A 20,154-nucleotide genomic window follows, 5' to 3' on the forward strand; every position below is an offset into this window, starting at 1 on the left:
GAGATTTTGGACACCAAGGGACCTTCTCTCCACTGGATTCCAGAGGAAAGCCAGACCTTTCCACATCATCCCTGGAGCTTCAGAGGAAACTGCACCTTCTCCAGGAGCACTGCTCCAGCTGAACCACATCTGCCACTGCAGGAGGATGCAGCCACCATGGAATGGGACTGTGCCACCACCCTGACTGACTGACGGGTGTCAGCTTGGATTCTGACTCTGGCAGGGGTTGGGATTGTTCTTTGTAATACTGCATTTCTATTTGAATTTTCCTAGTAAAAAACTCTTATTCCTATTCCCCATCTCTTTGCCTGAGAGCCCCTTAATTTCAAAATTATAATAATTTGGAGGGAGGGGGTTTACATTCTGCATTTCAAAGAGAAGCTTCTGCCTTTATTGGCAGACACCTGTCCTCCAAACCAGGACAAAGTTTAATCCAGTTCCCCCTAAAGCTGCTGGAACTTTGGCTCCGTGAGTGTGAGTGTGCCCAGGGCAGCCCCAGGGGAGGCTGCAATCCCACAAAAATCCCCTTTCTCCATGAACTCTGAACATTTCCCGACCCTTTCATCTTTTGGAGTGAATTTTTCACGCTTGGAGATTGTTTTGCATGGATGAGCTGAACACAATCCCTGCAGGCAGCTGAGTTCAGGGACAGTGAAGGCACACAAAAGATCTGAAAAAAAAAAAAAAAAAAAAAAAAAAAAAAAAAACCACCAAAGCAAAAAGAATTATTGTGATAGGAGCAAATCAACTTCAAATCCAGCTTTTCCAGGTGCAAAGAAACTTATTCCAGCAGAGCTGTGAGCCAGAAAATCGTCGAGCAAATTTCTATCTTGATTCCAAAGTGTTTCATTATCAACACTGCGAGGAGACCCTAAACACACGTGGATCTGATCCAGCTGTGCTCCACACCTGGATCCCTCGGATCTGGGCCAGCAGGAAATTAATCCCACTGCAGCTTCCTGGCATGGGAAGTGCTCTGGGAGCCTCTGAGGAATCCAGTCCTGGAAATGGGGTGAGATTTGATCAATTCCCAGGATTTCAGGAACTGAGAGCTGGAATTTCCATCCCGAGCTGAGCAAGGAAGAAATCCCAGAATGGGCTCAGCAATCCAAGATGACTCTGAGATGGAAAGCCATGGGAATTTTGTTTTTTCTGGGGCTTTTTTTCCTGTTCTCAGAAGCCTCTGGAGATGATTGAAGTCCTGCTGCTTGTCCAGAGCTGTGCTGGCTCCTGAGGTTTTGTGGGTCAGTCACTGCCCTGGATCTGCACACAACTGGAATCCAACTGAATTTTTCCTGAATTCCAGTCAGAGACAGGATTAGGTTCAGGGCTGTTTCTCAGGGCTCTCCCTCAGTCCAAGGCTGAGCTCCAAAACTCAATTTTGGGCCCAACACAACAGATCTGGAGGGGTTGCAGAGAGTCCAGGGCAGGAATGGAGCTGGGAAGGGGCTCAGCCTGGAGAAAAGGGGATCAGGGGGGAATCTTGTGGCTCTGCACAACTCCCTGACAGGAGGGAGCTCCTCAGAGTTGTTTCTCTTTTGGAAAAAATGAATATTTTCCTAAAAATACTGAATTTCCATTTCATTTGTTTGTTTTTAATAACCTGCGGCAGGATGGAAAGTGCTCATTTCACTTAAATCAGGCTTTGGTTCTCCCAAAAGCACCCCACAAACTCTTTTTAAGGACATTATTAATGTAATTATTTTATAGGGATTAAAAGATTTATCCTTAATGAATGTAGAGCCACGGAGATCCCTTGTTCTTTTTAGTCTTGTAGTGAGCTAAAATTACTGGATTTGTGATTTGGTTTTTTTAAAATTAACAGGGTTTATACATGGAGCAAAATAAGTTTTAGTTCTTCTATCAAGTCTGTAATTCTGTAGTTTTATGATCCTATGATTCTATAATTCTGGGACTGTGTAATTCCAGGATTCTGTAATTCTCTGATTCTGTAATTCTAAAATTCCGTAATTCCATTATTCTGTAATTCTACTATTCCATAATTTTGCTTCTATAATTTTATGATTTTATTATTCTATAATTTTCTTTTTCTCTAATTCCATGGTTCTCTACATCTCCTATTCTCTCATTCTCTAGTTCTCTGATCCTCTGAGCAGGGCCAACATCCACTAAACCACATTTTTAGCCAAGAATACCCAAGATTGTCCAAAATTTCTCCAGTCTGGAAGTGCCTGGAAGGAACTGGGGGTGACTGGGGCCAAACCCATCCCTAGTGCCACCAGAGAGCCCCAGGCAGGGGCACCCCAAGAGGGAGAGACCCCCAGGATATGGGAATTCCTGGTGTGTCCCACAGATCCCATCCAGGGCAGGAATTCCATCACCCCCGCGATGTCCTGGGAATCGCAGGGACATTCGGGAGGAGGTGGCAGCGGGAGGGGGTGACAGTGACAGAGCCATGGCAACGAGAGCGTCACCCTGGCAACGCTCCAGCTCATCCCGGGGAGCAGAGGAGGCGTCGGTGGAGGGATTCCCGATCCCGGCCCCTTCCCGATCCTGGTCCCTTCCCGATCCCGGCCCCTTCCCATCCCAGACCCTTCCCCATCCCAGCCCCTTCCCCATCCCATCTCCTTCCCAATTCCAGACCCTTCCCATCCCAGCCCCTTCCTTATCCCAGACCCTTCCCAGCCCCTTCCCAATCCCAGCTCCTTCCCATCCCAGCCCCTTCCCAATCCCATCTCCATCCCCAGCCCAGCCCCTTATCAATCCCAGCCCCTTCTCCATCCCAACTCCTTCCTTATCACAGCCCCTTCCTCATCCCAGCTCCTTCCCCATCCCAGCCCCTTCCCTATCCCATCTCCTTCCCCATCCCAGCCCTTTCCCCATCCCAGCCCTTTCCCAATCCCAGCCCTTTCCCCATCCCAGCCCTTTCCCCATCCCAGCCCTTTCCCAATCCCAGCCTTTTCCCCATCCCAGCCCTTTCCCCATCCCAGCCCTTTCCCCATCCCAGCCCTTTCCCAATCCCAGCCTTTTCCCCATCCCAGCCCTTTCCCCATCCCAGCCCTTTCCCCATCCCAGCCCTTTCCCCATCCCAGCCCTTTCCCAATCCCAGCCTTTTCCCCATCCCAGCCCTTTCCCCATCCCAGCCCTTTCCCCATCCCAGCCCTTTCCCCAATCCCATCTCCTTCCCCATCCCGCTCCCACCGGGGCTGGGAAGGGGGTTGTGGCTGGTGGGTGGCCCCGGGCAGGTTCCTGATCCCAAATAAAGGAATTTCCATGCCTGGCACGTTTGGGAGCTGATCCCAGCTGAGATCTGGAATAGGAAAAGAGGGGCTGGGAATGGATCTGAGGGTGGAAAGGAAATGTGGGAATTTAATGGGATGGGAATCAGAGGGGGGTGGGAGATTTTCCTGGGATGCAGCAGAATCCCAGCAGTGTGAGGGGCTGGCCTGGAAATCCTGGAGAGACCCAGACTGGGCTGGACTGGGAGGGGATTTAGGGCTGATCCCATTCCAAGCTGGCCTTGGACACTTCCACAGCTGCTCAGGGTAACCTGACTCAGGATTTGTGTTTTAATTCTTCCACTTTCATAACTCTTTTCCATTCTTTGGGTTTATTTGCTGCCCTTCCCCCTCCTTTTTTCCCTTCTCTTGGGAATATCCTGGATTTCTCCTCAATGGGATGTTCTCTCCCAGCTCTGCTGTTCGATGATCCCAAAAAGACTTTTCTCCTGCAGGGAATGGCTGTGGAAATGGAGGTGATGCAGAAAAGGCCTGAGTTTGGATCCCCAGATATTCCTTGTGCCAGGAGTCAGCAGGCCAGAAACTCGAGAATTTCAGTAGGGAAAAAAACAAGAATTCAAAGAATTAAAGAATTAGAACTGAAGATTTTAAAAAATAAAATTTAAAAACCTGAACATTGATTTTAAAATTAGAATTAGAATTAGAATTAGAATTAGAATTAGAATTAGAATTAGAATTAGAATTAATTTGAATTAAAATAATTCCAAGCCCCTTTTCCATGGATTAGGGCACAGGCTCCCAGAGTCCCGGGAGCTCCCACCCCTCTCCTCCCGAACCTCCGAGGTTCCAAGCCCGGAATGTTCATCCCGAATCCACGAGGTGCAGCCACAAGAGGGAGATCCAAGCACTGGAAAGCACCCGGGAGGCTCCCGAGGTTTGGCTGGGAGTGGGAACCGGGGCTGAGCATCCTCCCCGTGCCCAGGATCCCTCCCGGCTCCGGGAAGGGCCGGACATGGATTCGATATTCCCGGTGTGGGGACAGTTTGTGCCAGCCTGGGAATGAAATCGCAGTTCAGGGGCTTCTTTGTCTCCTTTTATTTTGCTAGGATTTTGGTGTTGTCGAGGTTAATTGGGCACCAAATTAATTATTGACAGAGGTCAATAACTAATAAAAGGGATTTGAATGGGAAAAAAAGGAAAAGGGGGAAAAGGAAAAGGAGAAGAGGGGGAAAGAGGGGAAAGGGGGGAAACGGGAAAAGGTGAAAAGGTGAAAAGGGAAAGATCCATGGGAATATTCCCTCTTTCCTGGAAAAAATGGAAATGGAAGCAGCCTGGCTCCAACTGATCCCTCTCCATTACATGCAGTAATTACTTAATTATCCCGGATAAAAATATCCCGTTGTCCAAGGGGCCTAATGAGCCTTGGCAATGCTGCAGGGCCCTGTGTTTGCATGGAATTGTGAGGAATTCCAGCCTGGAGCCACCCCTGGCAAGGCCAAACCCTCTCACGGAGCAGCTCTGGTGTCACCGATCCCGGGAATGGCAGTGACACAATCGGTGAGAGTCAAGTGGTGACAGCACGAGCTCATTAAATCAATGGGTAATTAACGACACAAGTACCGATAGTGACTGAAGAGATTCCTCTGGTTCCACCCCTCCTGACTCCAGCAAAATCCAGGTTTTCCCTTTCCTCTGATTTCGTTCTTCCTTGGATTTAGCCCTAAAGCTGCCCCCCACCCTGGGATTTCTACAGCGAGATGTATTTGGGACGGGTCCCTGCGCTAGAATTCCGCTCTCAAACCCTCTTTTACCCTCTTTTCCGGGGAATATTCCTGCCTGGAGGGGGAGGTGGTGTTCGCAGCCCCGTCACCAGCCCAGGGGGATGGAGGCTTCTGCAGGAGCGATCCCAGGCTGGAAACGCCGAGTCCTTGGAATCTCAGCCCAAAAGGCTCCGCGGAGCGTTCCTGGGAGCCGAGGGGCAGCGGGAGGAGGAATTGGGGATGAGGAGCCCGGGCTGGGCTGGGCTGGGGTGCGGGTGCTGCAGGGGGGTGGGACAGAGCCCCCCCAAATCCCTGCGCTGCCATCGGTGAGAGAACCCGAGATCCACCCCCAGAGCTGGGGAATTCTCAGTTCTTTGGATTTCATGGCCTGACACATCCCTGCCTGCAGAAAAGGAGGCTCAGGGGCCCTTGTGGCTCTGCACAACTCCCTGACAGGAGGGGACAGCCGGGGGGGTCGGGCTGTGGGAACAGGGACAGGGACAGGAGCAGAGGGAACAGCTCAGGCTGGGCAGGGGAGGCTCAGGGTGGGCAGAGCAGGAATTTCCCCATGGAAAGGGTGGGCAGGGATTGGAAGTGCCCAGGGGGGTTTGGAGTGCCCATCCCTGGAGGTGACCCTGAGATCTCTGGGCTGGGGACAAGGTGGGCACAGCTTGGACTCGATGACCTTGGAGCTCTTTTCTCACGTTAGTGATTTTATGATTCCAGGATTTTTACCAGGCTTTTCCATTAAGGAATTTCCCTAAGAACTCTCCAGACTCTGGGATCCTCTCCCAGCCCAGAGAGAAATCGGCACCCTCGGGGAGGTTCAGCCTTTCCTGAGGGTGGGAAGGGGCTCAGGTGCAGATGAGGTTCACCCATCCCAAGGATGGGATTTTTCCCACCCCAAGGGAAGGGTTTTTCCTGCTGCAACAACTTGGATCGGGTGTTTAATTTCTACTGAAGCTGGAGCTGAATGCTCCTCTCCTAAGATAATGAACCATTCCCCAAAAGATTCCGAGAGATTTTCAAACCCAGCTGCTCTCAACTTCCAAACGCTGTGAGATTTCCTGGTTTGTTGGTTTTGTTTGTTGTTGCTGTTGTTGTTTTGTTAGTTTTGGGGGGAGGAAGGTTGTTGGTTTTGTTTTGGGGCTTTGCGGGGTGGGGGGGGGTGGGGTTTTGTGGTGTTGTTGTTTATTATTTTTTTGGGTTTTGGTTTTTGTTTTTTTTTTTTTTTTTTTAATGGAGAAGAAGAAACGATTTCTGCCTCGAGGGACTGAATTTTCTCAGTGGCAAAAATCCCCCTCCTTTCCCCAATCACCTTTTGATGGAGAATCGCTCCACGAGAAATAAATATTCCCTATCAGCTTTCCTTGCTGATAATTGAATATCCATCAGGTTATCTGCCCCTGGAGCCCTCCTCGGGAACGCCGATCTCTGCCGGAGGTTAAAATTGAAGGATTGTTGTCACCTCTAATGCGTGTTCTGCCACCACAATGCCGCAGCCGGAGGAAAATTGTTGGTTTATCTGCAGAGATTATCGGAGCCATCCAGATAACGCCCGGAGCGAAGGGACAAATTCGCCCTGGCTCTGCAATCAAGGTCTCCCCAGGCTCCGGAATACACGCAAGGAGCTGGAAAATGGATTTTTCCTCCTCCTCCCACCCCAGCTCTCTCCGTGGCAGCCTCGGGAATTGCAGCAGAGCTCTGCTCGTCCCCTGCTGGATTTATTTTTGTTGAGGTTGCTGCAATTTTCCAAATTGGGCACCTGTTGGTCAGACGGCTCGGGAGGGATGGGAAGCCAGAGCCAGGCGGGGCCTGGGCTCACTGCGGGGATAATTTCCTTTCCTTTCATTTAAATTCTCCCCGTTTGCCTTTCTGCTTTCAAAATATTCAGGAGGTGGAAGGGGAAATCGCTCCTGGGGCGTTCGCTGCTGCTCAGCGGTTCCTGCAGTGGGGAAAAAGCTCTCGAAGCTCCGGGAGTGCCTCACATCCTGGAAAGGTTAAAATTCAAAGGATGGAGAGCCTGGAAAAGCACCGGGCTCTGCTGTGGATTCACCTGGCAGGGCAGAGCTCCAACGATCTTCTGTCAGCTCTGCCTTGCCCAGCCAGAAAAAAAAACCCTGTTAAAATTGGCGTTTAATTCAATTGTGCCCAAACTGGAGCTTTGTGCTGTCACCTCCCGAGTGGAGGAGGAAATGTCACAGCCCTGCCCCTTCCCACAGGGTGGAAACAACAGCAGTTCGAAAATTAGAGTGTTTTGGAGCAAAAATTTCCTGAAAATTCTGGCAGATCCAGGCTGGATCAGTGCTGGCCATCCTGGAGGGTTCTTTACCCAGCCGGGTGTGGCACGGACAGAGCAAGGAGAGATCTCAGTGAGCCTCAAATAAATTTACCTGGGCTGAGGGTCAAAAAGTATTCACCTGTCCCGGGTCAGAAGTTCAGCTCCTGGGTGTCCATAAATTCATGGAGTGCCCACCATGCCCATGGATGGCATCACTTTGGGGGTTTTAAGTAATAAATTAAGCAAAAAAAAAAAAAAAAAAGGCAAAACTCCACCTGAGCGTGGAGTTCAGGCTGCTGAGCCCTCCTGGGGTGACAATTTCAACAGGGAAATGCTGAGCCCAGGGAGAGCCCCAGCGATGGAGAATGAAATAAAATCACAAGGGCTCCCCAGCCATCAATCCCAGCAGGATTTATTCACCACACCCAACCCAAACAGCCACAAATCTGCTGTGAACAGGACTCGAGGGCTGCAGAGGGGAAAATCAAGCTGAGGGGAATGGGGAAAAAGCAGAGAGAGGGGGACAGTGTCACAAAAATGTCCTGACATTTTTAGGGAGATGATTCCAACCCTTCCTGCTGCTGGTGGTGGCATTGAGTGTGAACTCCTCGGTCACAGGAGTTTGGGCACCTCTCTAAGGGTGTCACTGTCACAGCTCGAGGGGTTCAGTGTCACTGTCCCAGCCCGGGGGTTTGGTCACCTTTCTAAGGGTGTCACTGTCACAACTCCAGGGGTGTGGTCATCCATTAAAGGTGACACCGTGACAGCCCCCGGGGTTCGGTGTCATTGTCACAGCCCCAGGGATTTGGTGTCACTGTCACAACCCAGGATGCTCAGCAGGGCTCAAAACGCTGCTGTTAATTGGGGGGATTTGATGATGCTCTTCCCAACATTCCCATAATCCCAAAATCCTGGTGCTGAGGAGAGGGGTGTAAATGCAGAGGAGGCAGAGCATGGGAACAGGTAACAACTCCCTAAATCCCTCTTCCCAGAGTTCCAATAATCCCAAAGTCCTGCCGATATTAGTACTGAAGAGCAGGTTGTAAATCCAGAGGAGGCAGAGCTTGGGAACAATTCCCTAAATTCCCGGTGGGAGCTGTGCTGGAATTGGTACCCATGGCCCCATCCCGGGTGGAGCTGAGCTATTTTTGGCCTGATTTTGTTCCTTTCCTCCTCCTTTGGATTCTCACCCAGTTCCAGCTGTGGGAGCAACCCCGATAACCTGCTTCCAGCAGGGATAGGATGGGATGGGATGGGATGGGATAATGGGATGGGAATTTTTTTAATGGGTTTCTATAAATGGCTCAGCTGGCCACAGAAACACCAGTGATTATTCCCAACAAAAAGCCTCAGCTGGCCCCTTCCTCAGGGAATATCAATGGATGGATCCTGCTGGGATTCCATGGGAATGCTGGAGGCTGTTCCTATGCTGCTCAGGGATTTGAGTGGAATTTTGGAACACGGAGGAATTCATGGATTTGGGAGGTTCCCCAAGGATTTGGTGGTTCAGGGGCTTTGCTGGTTCCTCAGGGCTTTTCCAGTTATCTCCACAATTCCATCTTTGGGATGAAGTTGTGTTGTTGACAGAGCAGGTCAGAGTGTCCTTCCTGTTTTTCCAGGCAGGGAGGTGGGGTGGGATTGGATCGGGTGCTGGATTTGGGATGAGCCTTGGCAAGGCAGGAATGGCTCTCACCTGGAGATAAACCCCAGGAAACCCTGCCCTGCCCTGGCCAATCCCACCAGGAACTCATCAGGAATTAATTAACTCTGATGAGAAAAATGTCCCAGAGCAGGAGGTCCAATATTCCCGATGCTGCCTCTGGAATGTGCTTTCCTTCTCCTTGACATTTCCCTCCTCACTCCTGGAGTATTAAATGACCGATTAAATTCCCTTTGAAATGATTAATAGGATCCTGACCCTAATTCCATCTCGGGATTGGAGTGATGGGATCAGTGCTGATGTTCTCCCTTCTTCCTTTCCTCTCCTTCAAAGCCAGAGGCCAAAAATAAAGAAGAAAGGATGTGGGGAAAAAAAAAAAAAAAAAAAAAAAAAAAAAAAAAAAAAAAAAAAAAAAAAAAAAAAAAAAAGTGAGGAAGAGAAAAGCAGGATACTTTTGGATTTAAACTCCATGGAAATTGTTGTGTTCAGCACTGAAATCTCCTTTCCTGCTCTCCACCGTGGAAATGCTCCTGACATCCCAACTCATTTAGGATTTAGGCTGGAGTTCTCACTGTCCTGGAATATTAATGGCTCTGGGGCACATCGTTCCCTTGGGATCCGTAAATCCTGAATGGGATTGGGAGGTTCTGGGTGGATTTCTGGGTTTCCTTGCCCTGGAGCAGCCCAGAGAATGGGGTGGAAATGATGGGAGGATTTTGGGAGAGGCTGCTCCCTGTGTCCAGGGAAGGGGAATCATCTCCCTGTTCCCTCCCTGCACCTTGGTATGTCCTGCAGGAGGAAAAAAAACATAACAAACGGCAGGGTTTCTGTTTTTAATGGGATTTTTCTTGGGTTTTTTGGTTGTTTTGGGGATTTTGGGGAGGTTTTTTGTTGGGGGGATTTTTGGAGTTTTTGCTTGGTTTGTTTTGGTTTTTTGTTTGGGTTGTTTCTGTTGAGGGAGGGGTGGAGACACAAACTGGACACCCTGGAGATTCCAATATTGAGAATTCCTCAAAGGAAAGGAAAATTTCCTGCAGTAAACAAGGAGCTGGGAAATGTCCTGGTAAATCTTAATTCTGCTTCCTCCTTTTCCTTCTTTGCTTTGGAACTTGATCCCTGGTCTTTGCCACTGAGCTGTGCAAGGATGAGCCTGGAGTAGCAGCCACTGGATCCTTGGCACTGCATCCCTGGGGGCCTTGGGAATTCCCCTGATGGGATTTCATCCATGGGAATGATGGGAACTCACCTCCAGGAATTCATCTCCAGGAATTCACCCAAGGGGAATGATGGAAATTCACCTCCAGGAATTCCCCTGATGGGAATTCACCTCCAGGAATTCTCCTGATGGGAATTCATCACCAGGAATTCACCCGATGGAATTTCACCTCCAGGAATTCCCCTGATGGAAATTCATCACCAGGAATTCACCCAATGGGAATGATGGGAATTCACCACCAGGAATTCCTCTGATGGAAATTCATCTCCAGGAATTCATCACCAGGAATTCCCCTGATGGGAATTCACCCAATGGGAATGATGGAAATTCATCTCCAGGAATTCATCACCAGGAATTCCCCTGATGGGAATTCATCTATGGGAATGAAAGAAATTCCCATCCAGGAATTCATTACCAGGAATTCACCCAAGGGGAATGTTGGGAATTCACCTCCAGGAATTCCTCTGATGGAAATTCATCTCCAGGAATTCATCACCAGGAATTCACCTGATGGGAATGATGGGAATTCACCTCCAGGAATTCCCCTGATGGAAATTCATCTCCAGGAATTAATCTCCAGGAATTCACCCAATGGGAATTATGGGAATTCACCTCCAGGAATTCACCCAATGGGAATTATGGGAATTCACCTCCAGGAATTCACCCAATGGGAATTATGGAAATTCACCTCCAGGAATTCACCCAATGGGAATTATGGAAATTCACCTCCAGGAATTCACCTGATGGGAATTTACCCAATGGGAATCAATCTCTAGGAATTCACCTGATGGGAATGATGGGAACTCACCTCCAGGAATTCCCCCTCTGCCCTGGGCAGGGCCATTCCCCCTCTCTGGCCTCCAGGCTTCCAAAGCTGGAGATAGATTCAGCTCCCTGGAAAGCTGCAGGGATGAGAGGATGTTCTCAGGGAGCCACAAATCCTGAGTTCCTGTGGCTTTGGGGTCTGAGCAGCTTTTCTTCCTGGAATCCTTCAGCCAGGCTCTGCCCTTCCATAGGATTTGGGTTTTTTCCATGTAAAACCAGGAGCAAAGGTTTGTGAGGGTGGGGATGGATTTCCAGCCCCTCTGCTGATGTGGGGGAGCTTTTCCCTTCCCTCTTCCCTGTCCCATGGACACCCCTGCAAAGCCAAGAATGGATTCATGACAGCAATAATTCAATCCTGAAGTCTCAGGGGAAGCCCTGAGTTGATGTTTGAGCTCCTCTTTCCAGCAGAAAACTCTCTGGGGGCCACTCTGAGGGAATTCCTGGGAATTAGGGTGGCTCTGCACTTCCTAGTGATCCATTCCCTATTGAAAAACATGAAGTTGCTTCACTTTTTTTATTCCAATAAAAACTTTCCTCCCTGATTTCAGTGACCTTTCCACAGAAGCTGAAAATTCTGAGGTTCTCATTAAAAAAAAAAAAAAAAAAAAAAAAAAAGCATTCTTTTTTTTCTTTCTTTCTTTTTTTTATTTTATTTTTTAAGAATTTCTTAAATCTTAACTTCTGTAGGGTTGTGGAATAAATGTTTAATATCTAGGTGTACATTTCCCAAATTTAAATATATAAATATGGAATGCTCTGCATTTTCCTGGCATTTTTATCATTAAAAATGACATTTTCTGTCTGAGCCCGGCCTGGCAGTGACAGCTCTGAGGAAATTTAATCTCATCCCAGCTGCAGCTCTGCACAGCCCCTTCCTGGCAGATATTTCCATCCCCTGTTCCCAAAAACCTTTGGAAATGGAGTTTTTCCAATCAATCAGCAGCTGTGCTTGTGGGAAAGGCTGAAATAATTCCTGGATATTCCTGGATGGAGGAAAATCCCCAATTTCTTGTGCTGTCCCCGTAGCTGATGGGCAGTGCCTTGTTCCTTTGTGCTCATCCTTCTCCTTGGATCCATCCCCTGCTCTCTCCCTGCTTTTCCAGTAAATTCCTTCATGGATAAATCCATCCTTTAATCACAGAATGGCAAAGCCAAGGAATTCCTGGTGCTGGTTTAAACCCCCCCACCCGCAGTAAAGCCAGGCTTAGCAGCAGTGACAAATTGGCTCATTAGGGGTCGTTAATTCCGTGTCATTTATTTTAGGCAGTGATGGAAATTCAGGATTCCCTTTGCCCTGGGGCTTCCAGGGCAGGGAGAGGTCACTGAGCCCCAGGGGGATGGAACTCAGCCTCAGGAAAAGAAGGAATGAGGAGAAAATTGATTCATGGACCCAGGAGCCTCTGGAAGAGCAGCAATTCCATCTGCTGTGCCAGGGGAGCTCAGCATTCCATCCTTCCCAGCAGGAATTTAGTGTTGGGGGGCCCATTCCTGGATCATCCCAAACTCTCTGCGTGGAAATCCAGCCCCAGCCCCCTCCAGGGAAGCTGCTCCAGGGGATTTTTTTCTTTGACAGGGAATTGTGTCCTCCTGCATTCACCTGAGATTCCTCCCAGGAGTCTCCTGGAGCCCTTTCCTCCTGATTTAGGCTCTGATTTGTTCTCCTGGATATCAGCCCCAGACCCTTCCTCTGGGGAAGATACCAGAGGTGATTTTTCAATTTCCATGGAACCTGCACCTCCCAGAGCATTTTCCTCTCTGATTTAGGTGCTTGATACCCTGGGGAGCAGCCCCAGGCTCCTCTAGGGGAGGCACCTGAGATGATTTTGCTCTTTTCATGGAATGTGCATCTTCCAGGATTTATGTGAGACTCCTCCCAGGAATCTCCTGGAGCCTTTTCCTCTCTAATTTGGGCACTTGATACCCTGGATATCCTCCCCAGACCCCTCCAGGAAAGCTGCCCCAGGGGATGTTTTGCCTTGGCAGGGAATTGTGTCCTCCTGGGCTCACCTGAGATTCCTCCCAGGCCTCTCCCAGAGCATTTTCCTCTCTGGTATCCTGGGGAGCAGCCCTGATCCCTCCAGAGGAGGTACCTGAGATGATTTTGCTCTTTCTGTGTGTCCTATGTTACAATGTAGAGATGTGCCCAATGGTCTATATTCTATCCCCATCTGTTAAACTGGGTGGGACAGTGACCCTTATCTCTGTGGAGATATCCTCTGCTAATGGGCCATCTTTAAACCAGCTGGGCAATCATCTTTATCTTCCCACAGCCCATCCTCCCTCCAGGAGATATCTCCTGTTCATGGCCACTGAGTCCCAGTGCATGACTGATAAAATTCCATCATCCCACTGGGAGATGCTCCAGCCAGGGCAGGAGCCAAGCCTTTCCTACCCAGAGAAAAACTGAGATTTTGGACACCAAGGGACCTTCTTTCCACTGGATTCCAGAGAACAAGAGCTGCCAGGATCACTGTCAGGATTGCTACAGGATCATTGCTTTGAGAAGACCCTTCATCTGGACTGCTACCAGCACCCTGACTGGCAGGGTGTCAGGTTGTATTCTGACTCTGTCAGTGATTTGTATTTTATCTATGTATTTTGTTTTTCTCTTTTTTTCCTATAAATTGTACTTTGGGCTTGGAGTCTCTCACTGGTTTCGATTCCAAAACCATTACACTGTGGAGCCTGCATCTGCCAGGATTTTTGTGAGACTTTCCCAGGCACCTCCTGGAGCCTTTCCCCATCTCCTGGAAGGAGCTGAGATCCCAAACTGCAGCCTGGGATTGCTCCAGGGGAGGGATTGCTCAGCTCACAACAAAAACACCACAGGGCAAGGGAGGGCTCCAGACTCTGCATTCCTGGGAGTTGTTTCCCATCCAGGCTGGGGTTTGGGATGGCACCCAGAGCAGCAGGCTGGAAATCAGAGCTGGGATCAGTTCCTGAGCTCAGGCTGATGTTTTCTCCAGGCCAGCAGCACCTGGAGTGTCTCTGACCCTCGGGATGAAGGGAACATCTGGGACTCTTGCCTGCCTCTGCTGCCTGTGCACTTTTCCCAGCTCACACAGCACATTTCCCACTCCATAAATTTGTGGAGTAAATAAATTATTCATGAAGGGAATTATTTTTTTTCCCCCTTAAATCCATTAGAAACCCTGTGATTCCATGTGAATCCTAGATGAGCTGGGCACAGCTCCAAACATTTTCAGTGGCTCCTGGATTCCCAAATCAGCTCAGACCCACTGGGAAAGGGATGGAACCACAGGGAACATTCATGGGGCATCTCCCAACCCACAGGGCTGACAGAAGGGTTTTTAATCTGATATTTTCACATCTGGATATATAAATCCAGGCCTGGAGATCCCAAATGAGTGGGGCTGGTCCTGAACTGCTCAGCAAATCCCATTTTTTAGAGGTTGGGAAAGGATAGCTTTGTTGCCATGTTAAAAATCCCATTATGGCAGCCCCAGTAGGGTTTGGGATTGAATCCCAGGGTTCCTGGGATCACAGGGTGCTCTGGCCCTTCCTCCTCCTCCTCCCAGCAGAAAGGGGAACCCATCCCAAAGGAGAAGGGGCACAAAGCAGGGAAGAGTTTGGGATTTGGGAAGATGCTCCTGGAGCTTTCCTGTGTTCCCAGGAGTGGTTGTGCCTGGAAATCCATCCCAAATTCCCTGTGAGCACAGGGATGGAATCTGGAGATCCTCTGCCAGTCTGGAAACTGGGACTGAGACCCAGCCCAGCCCAGCTGCCCCGAGGGATGGCAGAACCTCCCAACCCTTTCCAGGTGCTGCTTTTCCACCCAACACCTCTTTTTTGGAAATGCTGATTTTTTTAAAAGGTGCCATCTGCTTTTTCCAGCAGAGGAAAAACAAGTCACCGTGCTGGGGACAGGGACACCTGGAGGAAGTTCTGGCTTCTCTCTGAGCTGGGATCTCTGTTCTCCCAGCAGCTCAGGTGTCCCCGAGCTGCAGCAGTTGAGCAGGGAGAGGGGCAGGGCCCCCTCCCCATTCCCTTGACCCTGAAATTATCCCCTGGGATTGCAGCCCCCTCCCCACACTCGGGAATGAGGCCCAGGGGAGGATCCCAGAGAAATAAAGGAGGAGTGAGGGCGGCTGGAAGGAATGGCAAATGTAAACTTGGCCTGCTTGCATCTCTTAATTAAAAAGAAATCATTTCTAGGGAGAGAACAAAGCTGGAGGCACTGGAGGTGTTGTCTCCTCCTGACCCAATCTGGAGCTCCTCCAGCACCAAACTCAGGCTGCATTATCCATGGGGGGATTCTCAATAAATTTATCCTGGGAAGGACCAGTGACTCCCTTGGGTTCCACACTGTGATATTTGATGGAGGGGCTGATTCCAGCCCCAGGGAATGGGGCAAACAGCCTGAAATAACCCCAGGATGTGGGAAAATTCTGCTTAATTTGGAATTATGATTTTGGAATTATCTCTTTGGAGCCCCTGTAACCCCAATCCAAGAGCCCCAGAGAGAGGGGACACTATCATCATCCAGAAATCTCCAAGAAAAAAGACTCATTCAAAGGGATTTTCACCCAGCAAAACAGAAAAAAATATTATTTTCCCTTTTTATTCCCCTCCCAAAATATTATTTTAACATTATTCTGATATTTGCTGGCCTAAAATAAATCCCATTTTTTTAAAAACTGAGTTCAGGTTTTAGGCTGGACCTAAAGATAAAGGTACAAGATAAAATTTTCACTCTGCCACAGCAACATTTTTAGGAAAATTCTTTTCTTTGAAGAACTTTTACATCTGGACTGTTTGGGTTTAGATTTGGCCTGAAAAGAAACTTAAAATGTCAGATTTAGCAATGGAAGATAAAATTTGGGGCTCAGCCAGGACTGATAAATGGTTCTGATCCCAGGCTGGGGGAGCAGCTGTGAAGATCAAACCCAGAGTGGGACAGGACAGGACAGAACTTCTCCTCTTCCCTTGGGTCCAATTTTAGGTTTTTTAGCTTTTCAAGTAGAAAACCTGAAGGTTTTTAGGCCATTTGCACAATTCAGCCTGAAAGATCAACCCCCTGTGCCCTGTTCTCACTGGGATCAGCCTCAGATATTCCATGACCCTCAGCTGTGTCCTTCAAAACTGGGCACTGAGCTTGGAAAACTGATTTCTGTGGCAGGGAGATGAATGGAGGTGAAAAAGGACTGAACAGGACCCTCAGGGCAGGGTCCCCAGTCCCAGGTGGACAGGCAGCCCTTGGGGGGTTTATCCCAAATATCTCATGGCAGCCTGGTTTTCCAGCCCCTGTTGAGCCCAGGACAGAGGGACAAGTGCCACCTCTGCAGGGGGACAGGATGAGCCTGTGCCTCAACTTTTCAGCTGTAGGAGATATTGAGGTTTGTCCCCCACAAGAGCATCTTCCAACTTCCTTTCTTCCTTCCTGGAATCCTTCCTGGAATCTTTCCTGGAATCCTTCCTTCCTTCCTGGAATCCTTCCTGGAATCCTTCCTGGAATCCTTCCTTCCTTCCTGGAATCCTTCCTGGAATCCTTCCTTCCTTCCTGGAATCCTTCCTTGAATCCTTCCTTCCATCCCTGCCAGGAATGATGGATTGGCAGCTGGAATTCTGCTCCCAATGCCTGGAAGGTCTTTCCCTTCTCAGGAGCTGAGCTCTCTGCTGGCTGCACCCCCAGCCCGAGGGGGCCTCAACTCTCCCCAGATGTTCTGGATCATCCCTGATCCAAGAAAACCCTTAACCAGAGCCCCTCACACCTGGCTCCCTGCTCCCCATCCCTGCAGGAATTACCCTGCAGAAAACCACCTCATTCGGTTTTTTTTTTTGGTTTTTTTTTTTTTTTTTGGCATCGATTTTTGGCTTCCAGGATTGGCCCCTGGATTTTCTTTGCTCTTCTGTTGTTTTTTTGTCACCTTCCACCTTCTCGAGGAGCTAAAAATACCCAGTTTCCTCCTCATTAGCAGCCAGCAGCTCTGCCTTCATTGTTCTTGGAGGTCTCCCTGCGTTTCTCGGCTGCTTCCATAAACTTCTGTGTCGGAGTCGAGCACTGCTCGTTCTCAGCCCTAATTGGGAGGCAGCGAGGAGCCGCAGCTCTGCCAAAAGCTTTTATTAAGGAATAAAACCAGGCAGCCAGGCAGGCACAGAGCCACTAAAACCCTGCGTGTGTCCCCAGGCCAGCAGCACACGGAGTCACGCCCGAAGCCGTGTTTGATCCGGGGGAGAAATCAACCCTGACCCACTGCACTCCCTGGAATTAATGGGGCACGAGGTGCTCCTGCAGCTTTGCCACCTCTGCCAGGCAGGAGCTGAGGGAGAATCATCCAAATTGGCACTTAAACCACAGAAGGGCAGTGGGACACAGCCCAGGACAGGGCACAGCCCATGGAGCAGCGCTGGCACCAGCACAGCCTGTGCAGCAGAGCCAGTGCCAGGGCTGGGGCACTCCCAGTTTGATGTCCCCTCTGCCCCAGAACTGGGACATTCCCAGTTTGATGTCCCCCCTGTCCCAGGGCTGGGGCACTCCCAGTTTGATGTCCCCCCTGTCCCAGGGCTGGGACAATCCCAGTTTGATGTCCCCTCTGTCCAGGGCTGGGACAATCCCAGTTTGATCCCCCCGTCCCAGAGCTGGGACAATTCCAGTTTGGGGTAACTGGGACCTGCTGGGAGCAGGAGAGCCCCAGATCACAGGCCCAGAGCCCCAGGAAAGTTGGGATAATTCTCTGAGGGACAGGGGAGGATTTTGGGGTGTTGAGGGCTCAATGATCCCTGGGGGTCCCTCCCAGCTCAGGATCTTCTGTGATTCCCTGATTTTAAAAGGGTTTGAGCCCATGTGGCTCCCCCTATGAAGCTGAACTGGGAGTTTGGAGTCTGTGTATCCCTGTCAGGACCTTCCTGTGTCCTCCCATACCCAGACAAATCCCAGCTCAGCTCCGAGGGTTTGGGGACACCCTGCCCTGTGTCAGGATGAGCGGCACAACCCCAGCCCGGGGTTCCTCGCTCACTCATTAGCAAGGCTGTTCATTATCTCCAGCCTTATCTGCATCCTACATCTCAGTTTTTGCTAATTCCAGCCTCTGGCTGCTACATTCTCCAGGCTTTTTTCTGCTGGATGAAAGCAGCTCCCAGTCTCAGCTCTATTCCCCTACTTGTAACCACAGAGCACAAGGACCTGCTGCTGCACCTCTCCTTCCACAAACCCCACACTTTTCCTGGAAAATTTGTTCTTGCTGGGCTTTTTTCCTTTTCCCAGTCCCCAGACTCTTCTGGCAGCTCATCCCTGGCTCGGTGAGCAGTTTCTCCGTGCTCCAAGTGCCGCGGTGGGACAGTGGCATCTCCAAAGCCCAAGGCAGTGACAGTTCCCACCTCGGGATGCTCCTTTTTCCTCCTCTTCGTGCCCCAGCCCCGCCTTCGCCGACCTGGAGCAGGGAACTGAGCCGGCTCTGGAAAACGAACATCCCAACTTTAAGGATTTGCCAGATGCTGGCTCTGTGGTCACCCCTGCCCGAATAAAACGGAGATGAAATCCAAATGGAGTGAGGAAGAGCCACGTGCCAGTCCTCTCCAGGAGTGAATCCTGACCCCTGCAGGGAAAACAGCTGGAAATGGGGATTTGAGCTGTGGCATCTCCTCCAGAGTGGGATTTAGGGTCAGGTTCAGAGCAGACCAAGGGAGCAGCTCTTCCTTCTCCGTGGAGCTGTGGGAGTTCCCGTGGGAAGTGAATGGAAGGAAACCCCTCGAGAGCACAGAAACCCTGCAGAGCTGCAAACTCCAAAGGCTGCTTTGTCCTGCTCTGCCCCTGCCCTCACATTCCCCATGTCCTATCTGGGACCTGTACCTGTGTGATCCCAAACCCTCTATGTGATCCCAAACTCTGTGTGATCCCAAACCCCTGTGCCTGTGTGACCCCAAACCCCTGTGCCTGTGTGATCCCAAACCCTCTGTGTCTGATCCCAAACTCCTGTACCTGTGTGATCCCAAACCCTCTGTGTCTGATCCCATACCCCTGTACTGTGTGATCCCAAACCCCTGTGCCTGTGTGACCCCCCAAACCCTCTATGTGATCCCAAATCCCTGTGCCTGTGTGATCCCAAACCCCTGCACCTGTGCGATCCCAAACCCCTGTGTCTGTGTGATCCCAAACCCCTGTACTTGTGTCATCCCGAACCCCTGTGCCTGTGTGATCCCAAACTCTCCGTGTCTGATCCCAAACCCCTGAATGTCCCTTGGAGAGGTGGCAGACGAGCCGTGACTTCTCCCATCCACCCCTCGCTGAGATTTGCTGTGTCTGGAAGTGCAGCCAGCTCTGATGGCAGCATTTGATGGCAGCAGGGTGACAAATCGCTGTCCCCGCGGGTGGCAGGGCACCCGCACACCCGCTCCCAGCTCCGGGATGTGTGTCAGTGCCTCGGGCGGAATTTAATTGTTCAACCCCGGCAGTTTCCAGGGAGGGAAGGAGCTGGAAGCTGCCAAGTGAGGGCTGATGTGGGATATCGGTGCGGATAAACACGGGGAGCGGCAGCTCCGGGTGGCGCGGAGCGGCTGTGCCGTGCCCGGCTGCCACAAACCATCCCACAGGCATTTCCTAATTCCTCTGACCATTGCCACCTCCCGAGGCTTCATTTCCTCTTTTCCTGCGCGTTTCCGAGCTCTTCATCAGCCTTACTCATCTTCATCTCCATCGGCCTCACTGCGCTGGGGGAACGCGGCCGCTCCATCCGAGCCGTGCAGTGCCCGGTGGGGCGGTGCCACCAGGGCGTGTCCCGCCCGCTGGGGACACCCCTCGGCCCTCGGAGGGACCCGAGAGCTGTCCCGGGCTGGGGGCACGGGAGTCCTCGGGAATCCTCCGGGAATCCCGGGAATATCGGGACGGGGACGTGTCCTCCCCGCTCGCCGCCGAAGGAGGGACAGTGGTGAAGATAATCGAGCAGGAAGTTGACGCTAATGAGCAGCTAATTCCTTCAGCATAATTACAATCTTTATGGCCTCATTTGCATTATTTTGCATATCTGAAGATAATCAGCTGCCGGGAAGGGAGGGCTAGGGGGGAGGGAAGGGGGAAGGAACGATGCCAGGGACAGTTGGGGGACAGCCAGCAGGAAAAGATCCTTTCCCTGCTCCCTGATCCCAAACCCCCTGTGTTCGTGTGATCCCAAACCCTCTATGTGATCCCAAACCCCTGTGCTTGTGTGATCCCAAACCCCTGTACCAGTGTGATCCCAAACCCTCTATGTGATCCC

General features: G+C 50.6%; 1 long non-coding RNA gene across 1 annotated transcript; it reads right to left on the minus strand.

The window, feature by feature from the left end:
- Positions 1-10,129: 10,129 nt before the first annotated feature.
- LOC306811713 lies at positions 10,130-10,660 on the minus strand. The gene is made up of 3 exons (XR_013776717.1): positions 10,625-10,660; positions 10,426-10,477; positions 10,130-10,242 (listed from the first exon to the last, which is right to left on the minus strand). It is a non-coding gene; the product is annotated as an uncharacterized lncRNA (long non-coding RNA).
- Positions 10,661-20,154: the final 9,494 nt, after the last annotated feature.

This window comes from Erithacus rubecula, assembly GCF_903797595.1.
Source record: "Erithacus rubecula genome assembly, chromosome: 23".
Taxonomy (NCBI): domain Eukaryota; kingdom Metazoa; phylum Chordata; class Aves; order Passeriformes; family Muscicapidae; genus Erithacus; species Erithacus rubecula.